We start from the raw sequence: 13,211 nt of genomic DNA, 5'->3' as shown, positions 1-13,211 counted from the left end.
CCAGGGAGCTGTGTGTGGCACCACAGGAGTCTTAAAAGCAAATGTTTGACTTGGGGGCATTCAACAATTAGTCAAGCATTTTGCATTGAATTGTCACTATCGTAAATTAATTGGTTACATGCATTGGGGGTTTCCCATTGATTAATGTTGCAGCAAGCGTTCATAATAGGGCTGAGCTCCGTATGTGGCCAAGGGCAAGCTAAACTGTACCTGTTTGGAGGAATTTGGGCCTTGGCCATGTTGGGTTGAGATAGCCTTGGATCACTACAGCGGTCAGTTACGGGGCTATCAGGGAGTAGGGTGTAGGGCAGAAAGACGAGGCAGACATGGGCAGGAAAGTTGGACAGGAAAGGCACCTCTTCACGGGAGAAGGTAGATGCCTGCCTTTTCCACCCAATCTCTCCTCCTTCCTACCTCCCCAAGCCCCGCATACCAAATCCCCTTCGCAAAGGAGCAGTATCCCGCAGTAGGGAATTCTGTTGCTTATCAGCTGATAAGCAGAAGGATTTATTCTGTGTGGTGCCAGTCACTGCTTCTTTGCAGGTGGATTCCCTGCATGCAGAGAAGCTGCTTCTGAAGCTGCAGTGACTGGCAATGCTCAGGATAGAACTGTCTTGCACACCAGCTGGTAAGAAAAACGATTCCGTCCTGCGCTGGTTGAACCCGCCTGCTCTCAGTCAGCAGGAGAGGGGGAGAGAAAGAGACGTTGTGTCTCCTCCTTCCCTCGACCATATTTTTTATTTTAAAATCCCTTAGCCCTGTCCCTCGAATAACTTCAGGGGTGGATCTGGGGCAGAGTGGGTAGTCCCATCTTTGGGACAGTGCGGATTGGCCCTCCTCAGGGCTCACAGTTCAAGGTCACGAGGTGGATTGGGATGGCTGTGCACAGCCCTAGTTCTTAAGCAGAGGTACCCTCTTCCCTGTTCTACTGTACCCCCTTTCTCCTCCCAAAATAAGATCTCCTTCGGCCACACCTTTCTGAATCCTTCTGTGCCATCTTTGTGTTATGGATGAGAATGGAGGAACATCTACTTCATCTGAAATGAATCTGGTTGCCTAGGCTACTCCAGCTGCTCCAGTGCCAATTCCAACCAAACAGGTTCTTAGAGTCTTCTAACCACAGAGATTCTGACCAATCAGGTTCCTGCTGCTCAATAATAGGAAGAGTTGTCACTCACCATTTTGGCGGGGAAATCTGCATGGCTCCTTCACACATTCTTGCATGCTTACGAGTCAGGTTTTGCCCCAGCATATTCTTCTGCTATGATGTGGTAGCTGGATAGTTTTGTCTTAAGTTCAGCTTAAAACTAGCATATACATGTTTTATGCAAATGTGTATTCTTTTGTCCTCTTTAGTGATGTATTTCCTCTGTAGGAGCATACATAGTCACCCTTCCTCTAACACCAAGCTATATCACTGAAATGAGATTAAATCATGAAACTGAGGTCACATCTACACCATCCATTTAAAGCACTCTTATACCACTTTCTGAAACATGGCTTCCCGCCCCAAAGAATCCTGGGAACTGTAGTTTGTTATGGACCTCCTGAAAACAAACTACAGTTCCCCTAAAGAAAAGCCATGACTCTTAAAGTGGTATATGAGTACTTTAAATCGATGTGACCAGCAACATCACAGACACTAGCCAATAGTCACCTTCCATAGCCATGCATTTTTTAGGTTCTTGCAAAAAGAACAAAAAGGTTCAGATCTTACTCCAAAACAGTTTTCTTACTGAAAACAGAACAGTTGTATTGAATGAGGGGGGAGCAATCTCAAACCATCCTTCCAAATATGTTAATGAGTCTTCTCAGACCATCTTTCACCATGCAGACATGCCAATAAAAAGACAAGCCAAATGAGAGTTCAAGCAAGGTACTTTATTTATTACATTTTTCATCCCACTTTTTCTCCAAGGAGCTCAGGGAGACATGTTTCTCCCCCTCTCTCTTTTTTTCAATTCCATACAACAACCCTGTGAGGTAGGTCAAGCTGAGACATAGTGAGTGGTCCAAGGTCACCCAGTGGGCAGGTATTTGAACTTGAGTCTCCCCAGATGAAGTCCAGCTTTCTGTGTACCACATCATACTAGGTTTTGGGGGAAATCATCACGACAAGTTCACACTGAAAATAGCCTTTTTAATCTTAAGAGAATCAGTCAAGGTCTAGAAAAATGTTCAGGCGAGGAAAACGGTGGTGGTGCAGAAACAAACAAGATATGGGGCAGAACGCTGGAGAATAGCTGAGGGTCCTAGAGCCAGCTGACAAAACCAGACTAAATGCATACAAGTTCTTGTTTACAAATAGAGGTTCCCAGCTAGACACACAGATATTCACAACATGTCACAACCACAAATACTTGCATAAAGCTGTACCCAGACCCAGGATAGTGTACACAACTGTCCTCCTTAGAAAGGCCAAAATTCTTTCTTTGTTTTTTCTTGTGCTCATGGCAACTGCTGCTTCGGTGAATGGATTACTAACACATTCACTGTGAAGAGAAACTGAAATTGTGTATTCCATTTCATATATTCTCAGCGTGGCTGGAGTGTTTCTGTTTGCATTCAACAAAGACAGACAAGCAACTGTTGTGGACAGAAGGGCAAACAATGGATGCCGTGAGAGGGGGAGATTGCATGGATTAGTCACCACACATAGTTACATTCAGACACAATGATCAAAGCACGATTTGACCAAACCACGGTTTGGCCATCATGAACAGACTTGCTCTCACATGTTCTCTTCTTGCCCTCTTCTTCCTCTCCACTCCAAAGCATAGTTTGCTGTGGTGGCCAATTCACATCAACTATAGTTTGCACAGACCATGCTTTGATTCCCAACCAGAACTGGAAGCCCAGGTCAACTCCTAGTTATCAACTGTAGTACGGAGGCAAACCATGTTTTGAGCAAGCCATATTTTGTTCAATTGGTATGTCCTGACAAGCCATGGTTTGTTCAAACCAGAAGGTGAGGGAGGGACTGGAGCAATCCGGAAGCCCTCTCACAATGGTCAGATCATGCTGTGCCATTATATTTGAACTGGGACAAACAAGACCGAATCTTTGCCCCCTCCCCTTTCTGATACCCAGAATAAGGCTATACTTAACCTAGTGAAATTCCCCTCTGTGGGAAATTCATGACAGGAAACCAGCCAGTCTCTTACTGGCAGCTCTTTCGGCCTCTATGGCAGAATGAACCCCCAGACTTATTAGATGGTTGTTTTGTGAGTCAGCATTAGTAGTATGCCTAGGTAGAAAGAGGGGGAAAAAAGATATTTTAGAGACTAAAATACTAGATATACTATTTAGGCCCTTGGTCAGGCATGGGGAACCTCGGGCCTGGGGTCCAAAAGCAGCCCTCAACACCTCTGTATCTGGTCCTTGAAACTCACTCAGATCATACTCCCTGTCTCCAGGACGCACCCCTCACTGGCTCTGTTTCACACCCCAAGTGTTTTTGCCTGGCTAGAATGCATCCTTGAACTCTGATAATGCCTCTTGTTTGTCTGGATGGAGGATACAGAGGGGTGTGTGAATGTTTATAGAACTAGCCTGCTATACAGAGGTTATAATTTACATTGGCTGCTCTGCTCACTTTTGCCTCTGGCCCCACCCACCACAAGCACATGGCCAGAGTCGGCTCCAGGCATGCCGGGGCCTTTGGACAACAGCTTGCGCCGGACCCCCCAGCTCCCCTTCCGCGATCCACGGCAGAAGCCGTGCAGCAGGTCGCAGGACAGGAGCTTCCGAGCCGCCCGTCATCCCTCCACTTAACCTACCTTTCTCTGCTTTTTTTGCGGCTGCACGCACTGCGCTCTCAGGGTTACCATCAATCAAGATGGCAGCCAAGGTTTCGGATGGGGCTGAAGGCTCTGCCACCATCTTGGTTGATGGCATGCAGCACGCGCATTGCTGCCATCAACCAAGATGGCGGCAGAAGCTTCAGCCCCTTACGGAAACCTCGGCTGCCATCTTGATTGATGGCAACCATGCGCACACTGCAAAAAACAGCAGAGAGAAAGGTAGGTGAAGCGGGGGGGGTAGCGGGCGGCTCGGAAGCTCCTCCTGTCCTGCCATCCACAGATCATGGAAGGGGAGTGGAGGGCCCCTCAGGGGCTCCTGTAGCTCCGAGTCCCTCGGGCCAGTACTCCACCTGGCCACCCTTTAGAACTAGCCTTGCACATGGCTTTCAGAAGGCTGCCCAGAAGGTAAAGTGGCCCTCAGGTTGAAAGAGATTCTCTCCCTCTACCCTAAGTATTCTACTAAGAAAAGGAGGAAGCGCCACTAGGCAGATTTTGACTCTCAAGTCCCCGCTGATGTCAGTGGCTGAGTTAAAAAGAAAAAAACATGACAGCAAATACACTGCTGGGGGGTAGGCAAACCCAGTGCACTGATGGGGATGCAGTTCCACTTCCTCTCTCCGGTCATGAGATTGATGAGCAGAAGGGGGTGTTGAAACCCTTCTCAGCTGGTCTGCATGGATATGCCAAGGAGGCACCCTTCTGCCAATCACATGACATTATGATGTCTAGGGATGGAAAGATCTGTCAATTTCAGTTCTCTCAGTTTCTCATTTCATCAGTCTTAAATTCAGTTCTCCACATTTCTGCAGCAATTTGCATTTTTTTAAAAATCCTCATGAAACTTTTCCAACATTTTCGTGTGAATTTCTCCTAATAAACGCATTGTTGTGGGGAGTTTTGACTAATGCACACATTTCTGCAAGCAATTTCTTGTCATATAATGCAGCCATTTTTGCATGTTATTTTCACTTGTATATTTATTTTATATACATTTTCCCCTATGCACGTTTGTAAACATTGTTCGATCGATGAACTGCATCACAAAATTCAAATAAGTGTGAATTTCAAAGGATAACTGTGTTTTAGTTCTCCAATTGTTTCGGAAAGTGTGAATTTGATAAATTTGGCTTGAAATGTGAATGAGAATTGAAATTCTCACCTATCCCTAATGAAGATCTGCCCATTTTGGTTCTCTCTCATTTTTCCAATCTTAAATTCAGTTCCCCACATTTCTGCAGCAATTTGTAGGTTTTTTTTTTTTTAAATATCCTCATGAAAATTCACCAGCATTTTAGTGTGAATTTCTCCTAATAAACACATTTTTGTACAGAGTTTTAACTAATGTTCACATTGTTACAAGCAATTTCTCATAATCTAATGGGTGTTTATATATTATTTTCACTCATATATTCATTTTTATGCACACTTTCCCCTAACACATGCATGTTTGTAAACATTGCTTGGTGAGTGAACTGCATTGCAAAATTTAAACAAGTGTGAATTTTGAAATATGGCTGTGTTTCAGTTCTGATACTGTTTTGGAACGTGCACATGTGATAGATTCAGCTTGGAATGAAACCAGAATCTATTTTCTCTCCCATCGCTTGCCTTAGGTGGTGATGAAGCTGAGGCTGGACCTGCAAGATGCTTTGGGCCAGTCTGCAAAGCGCAACTCACCTGTTATGACGTACATAGGGATGGAGGCCCAGCCCAAGCCGTAGGATGACCCAAATATGACCAAATCACGGGTGTAACGCTTGTGCACGTATGTGAATATAGACATGCCAATCAAGATGAAAAGACCTAGGGCCAGAGGGAGTAAAAAAAAATGAGAATGCACTTTTGCATCCACCGACCACACATGGCAATCTCTGGCAAAATGTTTAGTTAAGTTGTATATCTGGGACTTGAGATCAGAAGGGCAGGCAATGGGAGTGTTATCTCTGTCTCTGTAATGTTTGTTATTCATTTATCTATAAAACAAAATTAAATATTTCTTTTTTTAAAAAAAATGCACATCCCCAAGGCTTCAACACACACACACACGCCATTCTCCCCACTGAAAGAACTTGCACAGGAATCACTGTTCCACAACCCAAAGGGTTGTCCTTACCAAAGTCGACAGAAGAGGCTGAGGATGCATAACAGAGCAAGAGAAACACCAGGAAGCAGACTTTATACCTAGGCAGATTGTGAAGAGGAAGCCACAGACAATGAGTCTGGTTCTCACAGCTGGCTGAAGGACAGAAAGTCTAGGGGAGAGGTGCTGCTGGGTCTGGCTGAACCCTAATTGTAGAAAGCACAGCTGTGAAGGGGGCCGTATATTGGAAGACGATGGGTGACAGAAGGCACCAGCACAAATGCTGATGGGCGGGCGGGTGATGTATGTTCAGTGGGCATGAATTCTAATGGGAGGAATGAAAAGCTAAAGCTGGAACGCAGGGGGTCAGGAGTGTGTGAATGCCTGAAAAGGGGAGAAGCTATGGGAATAGTCAAACTGCTGTAAAAGGTATGTGAAATTGGGGAGTTGCGGCGGGGAATAAAACTCCCCCCAGAAGGACTGAGTTTCATTTATATGAGACTGAAGGCTTGCTGGCTTGCTTCATTCCTTGCTTGCCTGCTTGCCCGCCCGCTCGCCAGCCCGTCCGCCCATCCGTCCGTCCGTCCGTCCAACCAACTAACTATCTATCTAACTAACTAACTAACTAACTAACTAACTAACTAACTAACTCACTATCTGGCCCTTCCTCCCAGTAGGAGCCCAATGTTGATTCGTTAGCCCTTGAAGCATACATTGACTCTGAGAAAAGGGCTCCATAAAATCAGGTAGTTGCTTTGAGGTATTTTTTGGGAGGGGGGCTTTAGAAAGCCCACCCAAGGAGTTCTATGATGATCCCAGACTCTATGCCCTTTGGGCAGTAGAGATTTCACCAGATAGATCCTGAGCTAAGGATCATGCTGGCTTTCTGCGAACTCCTGTTGTAAACTCTTAACATAGACAGTTGGTCCACCTGGCTCCATGCTCTTCCTCCTTGGGTCCCCAGATGTTGTTGGACTACAACCAGTGGTGGCTTAGCCATTAGGGCAAGATGGGCACTGCCCCACCAACCTCAGTCTGCCTTCAGCCAGCCTCCATGTGCCTGCCTTCTTACTGACAGCCAGTTCATGGGGTGGTTCTAGCTATCTGCCTCCTCTTCCTCAGTCTCAGTGCTGCCTTTGTAGAACTTAGCAGGGAAGAGGATGGGGGCAGAACTAGAATGAGCTGGCTCTCCCTGCTATTGGCTCTGGCTCCACCTATCGTTGGGCTTCCTGCCTTCTGCCTTACCAGTGGGCGCCATCCATTCCTGACTATAACTCCCATCATCCCCCATCCAGCTTTACCAGTGGTCAGGGATGATGGGAGTTGCGGTCTAACAACATCTAGGGACCAAAGGTTGAAGAACACTGACTTGCTCTTCTTGTCTACAGTCTGGCAGGGATCCAGGCAAGGAAACTTGCTCAGCTCTACCTGGAGATGGTGGGGATTGAACCTGGGACCATTTGCATGCAAAGCCTGTGCACTACCATTGAGCCACGGGCTTTCTAGCATTAAAAAAAAAAGCAAAACACCACAGCAGGGTTACCTGAACAGAAGCTGAAGGCAGCAGCGGTTCTGACCAGGGATATGCGGAACAGCAGGTCACGTTCAAAGGAGATGCAGATGCATAATAAAGATGAGGCCGCAGAAACACGCAATCAACAGGAATGCTCGGGTGAAATGGATCGGCAGGGCTGTAATCCAGAAAGAAAGGAAAAAGCATGATCAAGGGCTTGGTTTATGAGTAGATTAATGGAATTGTCACCAACTAAATTCTTCTCAGAGTAGACCCACTGAAATCAATAGACCTAAGTTAATCATGTCCATTAATTCTAGTGGGTCTATTCTGAGTAGGATTAGCATCAAATACAACCCATTCTCCCCTTCCCCTCCAAATAGATGGGATGGGCCATAGCTCAGTGGCAGAGCATAATAATAGAACACTTGAGACATACACATTTTAGGACCCCCTCTAGTAATTTGTTTGAAACTGTTTTTAATCATGCCTTTTATATTGTTGTGACCCTCCCTGGGACCTATTGGTGAAGGATGGGTAATAAATTTAATCATCACCATCATCTGCTTTACATGCAGAAGGTCCCAGTTCAATCCCCAGCATTCCCATTTGGGACTGGGAGAGAACCCAGTCTGAAATCCTGAAGACCTGCTGCCACTCAGTGTGGACAATACTGAGCTAGATGGACCAACGGTCTGACTCAGGATAAGACAGCCTCCCATGTTCCTGTGACTTAAGGGAAGGACCATAGCTCAGTGGTAGAGCACTAGCCTTGCATGCAAAAGGTCCCAGGTTCAATCGCTGCCTTCTCCAGGTAGGCTGGGAAAGAATCTCTATCTAACTCAGTATAAGGCCACTTCCTATGTTCACATATATCTACAGATATATCATGTTTTTGGTAAAAAATGAGGTGCTGGTACTCATTTCTTGATAAAAGTACTGTGGGTGCTAGAACAAAATGGCTGGCACAGGCAGCCAAAAAAGAGGTGCTGGTTCTCTGTCTAGTCCTGATGGATCAGACCAGAGATACATTAGTCCAGCATCATATTTCCTAAAGTGGCCAACCAGATGCCAACGGGAAGTCCACAATCAGTGCGTGTGAATGCAATAATCCCCTCCCCCAACGGCTGTTTCTCGGTGCCCCCGATCCTGGACAGTAGAGCCATCATGACTGGCAGCCCTACCCTCCACAAATTTGTCTAATCTCCTTTTAAAGCTTTCTAAAGTTTTTAAATGTTTTAAAAACTGGATGTTGCTTTTATATCATCATCCGATAGAGACTGAGTGCACTAAGATGTCTGAAGCAGCCAAACATACAAGACACTCAACAGTTGTCAGCTGCTGGGCATGTTTGTTCCACTATGGACACACCATACATTTAAAGCACATTTTCCCCAAGAAAAAATCCTGGGGACCGTAGTTTATTACTCACAAAGGTACAATTCCCAGCACCCTTAACAAACTACAGTTCCCAGGATTCTTTGAGGGAAGCCATGTGCTCTAAATGTATAGCGTGGATGTCTGTGAACTAAGTGAAAATGCCGCTGTCAGCTCCTAACTTAAATACAGATACAGATCCCTGGAAACCAAGCCTGAAATGCTTGGATTTTGTACCAAGATCACTGACAGCAGTGGGAGACCTTACCTAGTAGACTAAACCAATACAGGGTGCAGTCAGGATCTAAGCAGACCTTCCAGAGTCCACTGTGGAGCAGGCCTTTATTGGTGCTTTCCAATACCCAGTAGGGAGTGCTCAGGGAAGTAAACTCCAATAGCAAACTGCCAGTCGAGCAGATCCCGCTACCGATCCTCAGGGGTTCTGTCAGGAAATCGAGGCGATGTGACACCACACTTAAGGAGATCACAGAAGTTGGGTCGCTGTGTAGAGGACAAGGGTGGAGATGTTGTCATCATGAACAGTGAAAGAAAGTTGCAAGGCAAAAGGTGCTGTAAGGCAGGGGTGGGCAGAAGGCAGATCAGGATCTACTGGGTGATCTCTGGGAAATTTGTAGATCGGTCAGGACTTCTGATTCTCAGTTGTCTAACAACACGGCAACAACTAAAAGCTCCCACCACTACAGGCTGCAGAAAAAGGACTCTGTGGGGAAAGCCAGGAGTGGATTTGAGTGTGGAAGGACTTGAAACCTTGGTTCCAGTACTGATCATAAACAGTAATGAAAGCCATCACATGTGAGCATGGTACTAGGAGGATCACTTGGCAGAGCCATATATTTTACACCTGGTTGTGGATGTGGGTCTCAGGGTTCTAATAAAAAACAAAATGGAACCCAGATGCTGTGAGTCTTCCCATTCCCACCTCTAATGTAGGAGACAACTTGAAGATGCATGGGCAAATCTTCCATCATGTAAGCCCATACCCCCCCCCCCCCGTAATAGAACTGCTTCTATCTAAGAATGACTGCTTTGATCAGTATTAAAATGAACAAGGCCTTTGCTCCCTGAATTGCATATAAGGGCAAAATACTCAGGGCCCGCAGGCCTCCATTGTGGCAATGAAGGTTAATGATGGGTCTTGCATATAAGGAGAAGGATGGGTCTCCTGACTAACACCACCACAAGTCACTTCTTAACAGGCATAGCTGCTGTTTCCTGGACCCTGTGCATGGTTAAACTACTGTGCCTATTTTCTCTATGTTCAGGAACACCTTGTTAAAATTTTGTTCCAGCCTAGTGCCAGCATCCTACATGGTTGGGCAACTGCTGAGGCCCACACATCTGGTGGGGTCCACCAGTGCGGTGGCCACTCCCAGCTTCACACACTTTTGAGACACCTGTTTGGCTTACCTGTTAGCAGTACTGTAATTGTCTGGGAGAGAGTTAAGCAACCAGTAAGTTCCAGTCAGAGTTTAGCAGGTGCCAGTTTTTATGTCCCACAATGCAATGCGTTATGGTGAACATTTAGCCCTCATCCAGCCAATTATAGCATCGTCACAGGCGGGTAAGCCAGCCAACTGTAGGAGGAGGATGCGGGAGATGGGGGAGCAGTTAGCATTGGGAGTGGGCATTTGCGGTAGTACGCAAAGGACCTACTCAGGCCTGGCATTGGCTCTGATTTAGTTGCATCAAGTTTCTAATGTTGTCTGTCCTCAAGGCTGGCTCTATCAGGTGTTGGACTGGTGTCTGGAAGCACTGATATGCTGCACAGGAACCAATAAACTGAGGCCGAATCCTGATAAGATAGATGTTCCATGAGTGGACGATTCCTATACCTTGGAGTTAGGTGTACAAGCTGTTCTGGAAGAGATTGAACTCCCCTTGAAGCAACAGTTTCATAGTCTGGGAGTATTTCTGGATTCCAACCTGTCACTGGAGTCTCAAGAGGCTTCTGTTGCTAGGAGTGTTTATGCCCAGTTTAAGCTTATTACTGCCTATGGCTGTTCCTAGATTGGGATACTCTCGCCTCAGTTGTCTATGCTCTGATGACCTCCCGTCTGGACTACTGCAATGCACTCTACATGGGGCTGATCTTGTAGACTGTCCAGAGGCAGCATCTAGTGCTGTCACTGATCCTGAAAGAGCTGTACTAGCTGTCAATGAGGTACTGGACCCAATTCGAGGAGTTACTACTAGCGTACAAAGCCCTAAGCACATTGGGTCCCACTTACATAAAATAGTGCCTTTCCCAATATCAACCATTTCAGAGCCTACAAACAGCTTGGAGAGGAGGCTGTCAATGGTGCCACTGCTTGGTGCTGCCCAGTTGGCATTGACTCATGACAGGGCTTTCTTGGTGACAGTTCCTCACTTGTGAAATGACTTCCCTGGTGAGGTATGTCTCCCCCCCCACACACACACATTATTAACGTTCAAAAGGAATTTAAAAACATTCCTGCTTTTGATGGCTGAAATATACTGTTCCTGGTATTTATTAGCTGTGAGGGTATGTGACTGCTTTACATGCTTTTAAATGTTTGCATTGTTTTTAGATGTTTTAAACATGTTTTTGCTTTCATTTTAATTGTATTGTTTTACCACTCTGATGTTTGCCATCCAGGGCTCCTTTAGGAGGAAGTGGAAGAACAGAAATTTGGTAAATACTAAATAAATAAATATCCTGAGGAAGAGTGAGGCGGCTACTTCAGATCCTGATTGGCAGGAAGAGTGGCAAGCTGCTAGGGTACAGAGCTGAGTGTGACACTTGCTGTGGCCAGCATCCACTAAGCTAGGCTACATCCACACTGTACATGTAAAGCACTCTTATTTTACTTTTAACACCCATGGCTTCCCCCGAAGACTCCTGGGAACTGTCGTTTGTTCAGGGTGCTGACCTCGTAGAGCTACAGTTCCTATCACCCTTAACAAACAATAGTTCCCAGGATATTCCATAACGGTTAAAGCGGTATAAGAGTGTTTTAAATGTATGATGTGGATGTGACCATAGACTGCTACATTCAAGTGCAGTGGAGGATGCTGTCCTGTCACCAGTATTGATTCCATTGCCAGTCTAAGAATGCACAAACCAGGCGTGATCCTTGACCGCCTCCCCTGATGGTTCTTTAGTGCCATGACCATTTCCTTCCACCACCACCATGGCCTAGATGTGCTTGGTAGATCAAGGGGGAAACAGTTGCACAGGAGGGTGGAGCAAACAGCAAAAGATCTCATCAAGCCAAGCAGAAAATAGCCTGTTCACCTCTAATTCCAGCCCTGAATCCTGAGATCTTGCTCCTCCTGCTGGAGACTCTTGGAATGTGGTCAAACCCTGACACCTCAGGTCAAACCTAAGGCCTGGTAGCCTTACCTAGGACCCACATGACCTCTGACCTCGCTCTTGTCTTTCAGTTTTCCCAGGCCTGTTAATTGAAACTGGGTTGCTTAGCATCACTGGTACCTGACCACACAATATCGCTCCCGTCCCATATGGTTTCCTCCCACAACAGGCAATCCCTCAGCCACACTTTTCTGCCATTTGAGGTGCCGTTTGTGATGAGGGTGAGGATGGAGTAACATCTACCTCTTCTGAAATTCATCTCGTTGCCTAGGCTACACCAGGTGCTCCAGATGCTTCTGATCAGTGTAAATTCTGACCAATCAGATTCATGGGGCTTTCCATCCACCAGGATTCTGACCAATCACATTAATGTTGTCCAACAACAGGAAGAACTGTATCTGCTATTTTGGAAAAATCCTACATTTTCCCATGCATTTTTGCATCCTTGCATGAGACAGAATCCGGCCTAATTTATGGCACTGCCAAGATATGACAGCTCTACAATTTCCCCTGGTTTTCATTTTATCCATAGGTAATCGATTTCCAGATTCCAGTTTGGTATGAGGGGAACCACTTATGCATCGCCAAAAAAGAGAAGACAGATGAGGCCACAGATTTGCATATGCTCATTTATATGGAAAGATGCACATTTAGAAATAATTGCTATTATTTAAACCAGGTGTGGGGAACTTTTGGCCCTCCAGAAATTGCTGAACTACTACTCCCATCATACCTAGCCATGTTTGCTGGGGTTGATGGGAGTTGTAGTTCAGCAACATCTAGGGGGCCAAAGGTTCCTCAAAGATGCTCTACACACACACACACAAAATCTTGCCTGTAGTGTGAAGAAAGTCTGCCATTTTCATTCGGAACCCAACACACAACAGGTCATTGTTGAATCAGTGAATCTTTACAGCTGTTTGCCACCTTCTCACCTGGTCCCTGTAACTGTGCTTTGAAGAACAGTGTGATCTGTAACAATTGCTAGGTGACAGCCTTTATTTCCATGCTGTGATCAAGCCACAGTTGAAAGGCATATCAGCGAGGGATGGCTAAAGAGTTGGCAAGCCTTTCTACAGCAGC

The 13,211-nt window shown here is 45.9% G+C and overlaps 1 pseudogene; it reads right to left on the bottom strand.

Moving 5' to 3' along the window:
* Positions 1-3,209: 3,209 nt before the first annotated feature.
* Positions 3,210-11,948, bottom strand: LOC133372800 (protein NKG7-like; annotated as a pseudogene).
* Between the last annotated feature and the right edge of the window lie 1,263 nt (positions 11,949-13,211).

The sequence above is a fragment of the Rhineura floridana genome, chromosome 18 (assembly GCF_030035675.1).
Source record: "Rhineura floridana isolate rRhiFlo1 chromosome 18, rRhiFlo1.hap2, whole genome shotgun sequence".
NCBI classification, from domain to species: domain Eukaryota; kingdom Metazoa; phylum Chordata; class Lepidosauria; order Squamata; family Rhineuridae; genus Rhineura; species Rhineura floridana.
Note: the sequence above shows the minus strand (reverse complement) of the source record. Positions and strands in the feature narration are given on the sequence as shown.